Source organism: Hesperophylax consimilis, unplaced genomic scaffold (genome assembly GCF_061612785.1).
Source record: "Hesperophylax consimilis isolate HC1 unplaced genomic scaffold, BYU_Hcon_1.0 scaffold_40, whole genome shotgun sequence".
NCBI lineage: Eukaryota > Metazoa > Arthropoda > Insecta > Trichoptera > Limnephilidae > Hesperophylax > Hesperophylax consimilis.
Genome location: NW_028301270.1, coordinates 981,825 through 989,984, shown reverse-complemented (window position 1 = coordinate 989,984; position 8,160 = coordinate 981,825). Strand labels below are relative to the sequence as shown.

The 8,160-nt window shown below is 36.2% G+C and overlaps 1 long non-coding RNA gene across 1 annotated transcript; it reads right to left on the bottom strand.

Annotated features, from left to right (window-relative positions):
- Positions 1–591: 591 nt before the first annotated feature.
- LOC149408973 (uncharacterized) lies at positions 592–8,068 on the bottom strand. Its single transcript, XR_016305319.1, has 3 exons — positions 7,617–8,068; positions 6,716–6,862; positions 592–2,431 (listed from the first exon to the last, which is right to left on the bottom strand). It is a non-coding gene; the product is annotated as an uncharacterized LOC149408973 (long non-coding RNA).
- Between the last annotated feature and the right edge of the window lie 92 nt (positions 8,069–8,160).

Here is an 8,160-nt window from a genome sequence, read left to right as displayed (position 1 = left end):
AGTTGGTTGAACACATCCACTCCGCATTTGGTTTTACTATAGAAATGTATTATTTCTGGAAGGTACACTTCATTATCCTTGTCAGGGATGTCATGCATGGTGGACAGCATGATTACAATTTTATTTTTAGCTGACTTCAGAGGACAATACGATAAAAGTGTGAGAGGTCCGTCGTAGGCAAACCTTGATGTGCATTTCTCTCGATTTTTAGTGTCCAAGAAAACCGGAGGAATTTATCGTTTATTTTTCATTACAGTTCCAACTAATGTTATCCCTTTTTCCAGTAATTTCTTGGCTGTGGGTATAGACGTGAACCAATTGTTAATTGTCATATCTCATTACACTGCATACACTGTCATTACATTCATAACACATTATTAATCCATGAATGTCTCGTTATTGGGCGAAGGCCCTCCCTATCAACACTGTTACCTAACCATTATCACAAAATAAAGTAAATCATAAATAATGTGTAAACTTACCAGAGAGATGTCGAAAAACAACTTCAGTAATTAAAGTATAACTCGAAGGAAGAATTAACACTATTCCTACCACGGGGTACTGGGGTACCCCGGAACACCTGTGGACGGGACTGCACTTGCCGGGCGGTCACGGCTTTCTGACGTACTTACGCGCCAATTATCGAGAGTAGATTAGCTAGAGCGATTTTTGTAACAGTGCAATATTGTTAAAATTGTTGATATTTTAAACACCAGGGGGGTACTCCAGTACCCCAGGTAGGGTTTAAGAGTTAATAATGAATTAAACCATAAAAGACATGTTTTAGTACTATTTATAGATAACTCCAAAGCGTTTGATACAATTGACCCACAGAAATTATTAAAAATCTTAGAAGCAATTGGAATTAGAGGTAACCTACTTAATTTTTTTTAAAATTATTTATTTAATAGACATATCTGTGTAAATATATTAGAAAAAATGAGCTGGAGGAAAAAAATCTATGCTGTAGTCCCGCAGGGGTCGATTTTGGGTCCAACCCTTTATATTATATTTGTATCAATAATGAAAAAAATATTTAAATATGTAAGACACTTTGTATATGCTGACGACACTGCTCTTGTCATATCCGATGAACAATTATCCATTGCGATTAAATATATGCAACATGAGTTTACGTCCCTGATAAAATGGTCACATGACGCAGGTCTAATCATTAATACCAAGAAAACTAAATTGATGTACATACGGTCTCCACATGCTTCATTTCAGATCATGCCTAAAATAATTTCACATAACTTTATATGTATTCATCAAAACATTTTACAGCCCTGTATGTGTGAAAGTATTGAACTGGTAAATGAATACGTTTATTTGGGGGTGACTGTTGATTGTCATTTCAAATGGGATACACAAATAAACAAAACTTGCAAGCGGCTGAGAGCGATAGTGGGTAGGATATACAAACTGAAATGTTTCGTTCCGGTGAATATTTAAAAAATTATTTACCTATCACTCGCAGAATCAACTTTACGGTATGGTTTAACTACTTGGGGTCACTCTTGTAAAACTAATTTAAACCACCTGCAATCAGTACAAAATTCTATGGTTAAGTTATTAGCTCAAAAACATATTTTTTCACAGAGACGAAACATATCATTGTTGTATCGGAATTTAACAATATTACCGGTGCAGGCCTTATTATGGTACAAAATATTGATTCAACATATATCTGAGTCTGATTATAAAAAGAAAGTGGATAATGAATATAATACAAGGTTTACAAAGAATGAAGGAATGCTTGTTCCAAAATATAATAATAAATACGGAGGGCGAACCCTAGAATTTAACGTGCCAAAAATGCTTAACATGTTACCCATTAATATAAAAAATTGCGATTCTACAAATAGATTGAGATATATGCTGAAACAATGGTTACTAAATAGAGATAGTTTATATTAATTTAGGTGTGTTAATTGTATAGTTATAGTAATAATATTATGTGTGTATGTATGTAATTGATCATTAACATCCTGTTGACAAACTGCTTTATTGCAGTTTAACGGGATTGTAGCTTGAAAACCAATAAAAAAAAATTAAAAAAATTTGATATTATTTTATTAATGGAAAATAATACATTACACCACACAAAGGAAATATAAACATTGAGGGAACAAACCCCTTTAAAAACATGACAGATAAATCCTGAATTGAGCCGATCAGGTTCTGCCCCATCCTGAAATTTATGTTTAATAAATTGCTCCAACAATAGAGACACATCTCGTACTGAGGAAACTCCAGTTTCAACAAGCCTGTTGATCTCCTGTATCAGGTCAGGATGAATTTCTTGGGTCATCTTGGCCGCGTCTCTGCTGTGGTTGTGGCTCGCTTCTCCGATTGCCAAGACGTAATAACGTAGCACACATTTAGGTGGGCTGGTGGATTGAAGGGCTGCCTTCACTTGTTTCAGAATCTGAAAACAAGCCACAATGTTTTACTATAAATAAAAATAACAGAACCCTACAAAAACAGTAATTGAATGTATCGCCCGAATAACGTTGCAAACAACAAAAACAAGATTTTTCAGAAACAAGAAAAAACGTTTTTTAAATGATTTTTTATTAGAAAACATCCAATTTTTAAAATAAGTTTTATATTACTTAGACATAAACAAGGGTACATGTGAAAAAATATTTTAAAAAACCATTAAAATAAAGGAAATAATCGACATAAAACAAAAAAAAATGTGGAATAACGTTGCTTAAGCTGCCACTTGCAACGTTTTTCCACTGTAGTGCATACATTTACTGAGCCGGTAGGTTTTCATAAAAGCTTCTGTTGATTTCTGGTAAGTATTTGACAAAGCTGACAGCTTTGTCTTTTCGATACATTTTCGGGTACTATTCTTCGTTTTGGCTCCAGCATTTCAATACAGCTTTGCAAAAAAAGGCTCTGCTCATTTTATGTTTTAGTGTAAAAAAGGTCAAAAAGTTCCTTTTTTTTATGCAACGTCATAGTTTTACAATCTGGGTATCGACATTTACACATAAAGTCCTGTAAAAAAACAGTTAAATCAATATTATCAACAACAGTAAGACGTCAAAAAAAAACATGTCAATAAGAAATAAATAAAAACATATTGAATAACTTGACAATGGACAAGGAATTGTTTATCTCTCAGATAGAAATATGTCAGTGTTGAAAATATATAATATAATGAAGTGGATACTTTGTTTAAAAATATTAATATTTGATAATGTAAATAATAAACAAAGTACTTAAGAAATTTGTACTAAAAAACCAAACAAAACTTATTTACACAAGAAATATAAGTGTAACGTTATTCCACTAACCTGTGTTGGGGGCGATTTGCCGCTAACCGCTTTGCCTTTACGACTTGTATAAGGTTTACCCGAATTTCTTAATGCCTTCTGTTTATTATCCTTCCAGTTTTCAGAAGAAATTTTACGTTTTTTCCCTTTATTCATATTATTTAAAATACGCGGAGACACCGAAACTACCTGCTGTACAGACGGCATGTCGGCTCGCGCAACGTTATTCCACTGAGACTGGCTCCCCAGTGCACTTTGGATGCATGAACTTAAAGATTCTACTGTATGGATACTTTAATGGATACTTTCACGGGACGTTGTGTTCAAGTGGATTTTAAAATCTAAAAAAATGGCGTCTACGCTTTTCCAAATTCGGTTAAAAATACACCTAGGCGATTTCATCGATGGTTTTTGGGAGCGTTTCTTGGACAGGTATGTACACGTATGATAATTGGGAACTTTTCAGAATGTTTTAGCGGCAGTGTTATAAATGATTATTAGTATTATGACATAAGACGACTGCATATTACGTGTAGTTTTTTCTGGCTGCTATTTGACATACATTTTAAAACTTTGACATAGTTGTCCACTCATTCGTTGCGGACGTGTTTTAACCGCTCCGGTTTGTTTGATCCTTTCAGAAGGTTTCCCTTGCTAAGAGATCGCTGAAAATTGTTCAGCATCCGTGTTTTATATAGTGCTTACCTTCTTATTTCACGAAATGTGCGTAACTTCTACCGTTTAGCCGGAATTTGCAATTATTATAGCATTTTAAACCGATTAATTTTTAAAAGTGAAGCTAGAACGAAGATTTCTCAATGCAGTCGAAGATTTTATACCTGACTCAAGTGTCAAGTGGTGTTGGGATTTACGGGACCTTTTCAACCGAGGATGTCTGCATGGAGGACAGATAAGCCATATTTTGTTTAAAGTTTTTGTCTTTGTTTTTATTTTCTGTTTTTGTTTATGTATTTTGTTACAGATGACACTCATAAACTTCACTTTGACTTTGGTTCAAGATTTTGCTTATGATAGCCTGCGATAAGCGAGCCCTAAGAGTCTGAGACAGAGGTGTGAAATCGTCGGATCACGACAATAGAAAGAACGTATTGGAGCCAGGAAGGAGTCTGAAAGGGTCGAGAGGATGCACTAGGTGGCATGAAAGGCTGGGAGGTGACTGGAGAGACTAAGGTAAACTAGGATGAGGTGATTTTGCACAGCGGTGCTGCCAAGGTCTGTTATCTATGTGAGGATATTGTGTCGGCGCTCTTTATTGGCAGCAGACACATGTCAGCGCTATATTAGCGGCGGACACATGCCTGAACGGATAACGAGCCTCGTGCTGGCACAGTTGGTGGACGGGGTAGTCTCTCTCCCTGCAGCAGCTGGTACAGTTCCTTCGCTACCTAGGACTCTTGCAGCAGAGTCTCCATCTTCTGTCTTCGTCGAGCGTCACAGCGGTGCTGCCAAGGTTTGTTGTCTATGTGAGGATGTTGTGTCAGCGCTCTTTATTGGCAGCAGATACATGTCAGCGCTATATTGGCGGCAGACACATGCCTGAACGGATGACGAACCTCGTGCTGGCACAGTTGGTCTAAATAACAAATGTAGATCCTAGGAAATAAATTGTACAGCGCCCTTGAGGTGATTTTTCACAAAAACGGCGCTATACAAATTATCCAATTATTATTATTATTATTATTACTAAAAGAGGTAGATAGATTTTTTTTCATGATGTGAAAGAGTAGGATAGATAGGTGTACACATAAAGAACATTATTCCACCAAAAAATCACTTTACGATTTTTTGTTGTTTGCAACGTTATTCGGGCGATGCATTCAATTATTGGTTTGGTAGGCAGTAAAAAATATAAAATAATATTTTCAACAAAAAAATATCTGATTTCCTGAAGGGCACAGGGAAGTATGCTTCACACCTTCTATTTTGCAGTGTTGAGGCCCTGGGAATCATATTTCCGGCCATGGTACTGTGCTGACATCTACCATGGCAGCACAGTCAAATTCAATAGATAAGAATGTTGAAAATGTGTTTAAGTAAGCGATGGGAAGTTGCGTATTCCCACCACATTTCCTTCTAAACAAATGTGTGTTGTCCAAAACGGTATTTGTATAACCTTGCATCTAACCAGTGTTGTGAAGTATCTAGATACATTTTTGTGTATCTGTATCTAGCTATATTTCTATAACTGTATCTGTATCTAGATACATTTTACTAGTATCTGACACCTCAGTGTATAATATTTTATAGCAGTTTATATTCATGCATTTTAGGGGTCCTAACCCGAGTACCCGGGTACCCCCCTATATAAAAAAAAAAAGAATTTAAAAAATAAAATTAAAATAATGAATAATTTCATTTATTTTTAATTTTCCATCAGAACCCAAAGTAATCAAGTTGCACATAGTTCACGTATTTTTTTATTTATCCAAGGGGCGTCGGGTACCCGGGTAGTAATATGCTAACCGTGTCCGACAAAACCTAAGCGATAGACAGTTTACTCTGAGGTCAGCAGATCTAGATGTTACCAATCGTTTAATCGAACTTTCTCGGTCAAATCGAGCTGTTTACTATGATCGCTCTTTTCGTGTATCTGTATCTAGATACATTTTTACTAGTATCTGACACCTCAGATACTTTCAGATACTTTATTTTCAAAGTGAACTTCTTTACCGATTTTCTCTAGTTAATTTTAAACCTTTGTCCATCTAGTGTATAATATTTTATAGCAGTTTATATACATGCATTTTAGGGGTCCTAACCCGAGTAACCGAGTAACCGAGTACCCGGGTACCCCCGTATATAAAAAAAAAGAATTTAAAAAATAAAATAATGAATAATTAATTATTTTTTTTTAAATTTTCCATCAGAACCCAAAGTAATCAAGTTGCACATAGTTCACGTATGTTTTATTTATCCAAGGGGCGTCGGGTACCCGGATAGTAATATGCTACCCGGGTACTCGCGAGGACCCCTAATGCATTTATGTTATCACCGCTTGCAGGCCAATTTGCCAATATCTTTTTGGGCAACGAATAAAACAAGCAAGTGTAAATATGTAAAATAATCACAAGCGTTTACGTCTACCGTCTTTAAGAAATTAAAGTAATCGCTGTTTTCGATAATATATAATATATTTTTTTAAGTTTTCCCCCAAAAAGAAGAAAAGTATCCGAGTATCTGTGAGTTACTTTTAAAAAGTATATGTATCTACATACAGATACAATTTTACAATGTATCTTGTATCTGTATCTGGCTACAAATTTTGCCAGGTATCTGTATCTGTATCTAGATACTTTTAAAAAGTATCTGACACAACACTGCATCTAACTATAGTGAAAACATTAAAATAATGTTATAAAGTGATTGCCCATGTAGGGATAAGCAGAGAAAAGAAACTATCATACCTTCGTTTTTGCTCTTTCTGCAATTTGAGGTGGAACAGGAAATTCTGGAAAATATTTTATTTGTTTCACACTCATCATTGCGGGACAACCAAGCTTCTTGGAGTCCAAAACTCGGAACCTTTTCTTCTTATGGTTTGGGTGATCAGCCTGAAAGAACAATTCAAGGTATATGGTCTAATAGGCTTATACGCATAAGACGCCTATTATTTATGGGGCAAATAAATTGCCTATGGTTAATTTATTTGACGCAGATGATTAACTTTTACAAAAGTTGTTAGGGCCTATGCAATGTTGACATTAGTATAAAATTACAAGTGTGGTTATAATCCAGTGTGATATGAATTAAAATTGTGAAATGAGATATAGCTGCAGGGGCTTTAATTAATTTGGCACTTTGAGCATGGTCTTCTTTAGACTAACACGACATGAGGATGTGTTACGAGCCACGGCACACTTTTAAACACACAAAGATGAATTGTGATTGGTGTGATTGTCGTGTTAATCTAAATGAGACGGAGCTCCAACTACCATATTAGGAAGGCCCCTGGTGTAATCTAGTCCTAGATTACCTAGGCCCAGGCCCATCGCTTTTTTTATTTTAAACACATCACCGACGATAAGGTGATCATTTTGGGGTTATAGACATTAATCTTGGACCAGAGAGTCCTCGGTGCTCTGTCAATGCTACTATTGAAAGACGAGGGGGAGTAGGCCTAGCTGATGTGGCAAATAACACATCTGCCCTGATGATGGACACTGCAATGCTGTCCGAAACGTTGGCTAAAGAAGGAGTTAGCGCAACACGGCATAATACCCCAAAAACAAATAGCAAAAATACTTTTGGCCGTGAAAATCTTAAATCATATTCTAGCTGATGTGGTTCAAGGGTGTATTAACATACCAATTCAACTCTCTTTTCTTCTTTTTATTTGGGCGGTGTAGTCGGGGGCCTTGGGCGCACTCTCTGTACGCATTCATACCGAATGTAAATGGCAGCCCAAAAAAATGGAATCCCAAAGAACTCCACTGTAGGCGGGCAGAACGTGTATACTGCATCTGAAAGATTGGAAATGTTAATTTCGAATAACTCGTAAATATTAACAGCTGCTTATGAACTGAAGAAATGGGAAGGCCTACCATAGACCTAGGCCCTAAGGTTTAGAACTTACCTCCCAACTTCTTTTTCATACTGTCTCTCGTTGAAAGAGTGCCCCAACGCGTTCACAAAACACAGGCATGCTTCATAATTTACTTCATTGTCAATGTATCCACTGATAACACCCGTCTCTGAATTCTTTTTGAAATTACTTAACGAAACTTCTAAAAGACGGTATAAACCGGCACACAAAGACGCCATTTCTGATGATATCTGACGTTTCGTTTCACTGTCGGAACACACTCGGGTATGCTCGGATATGTTGGCCACGCCCCTGTCGACTAGTCGC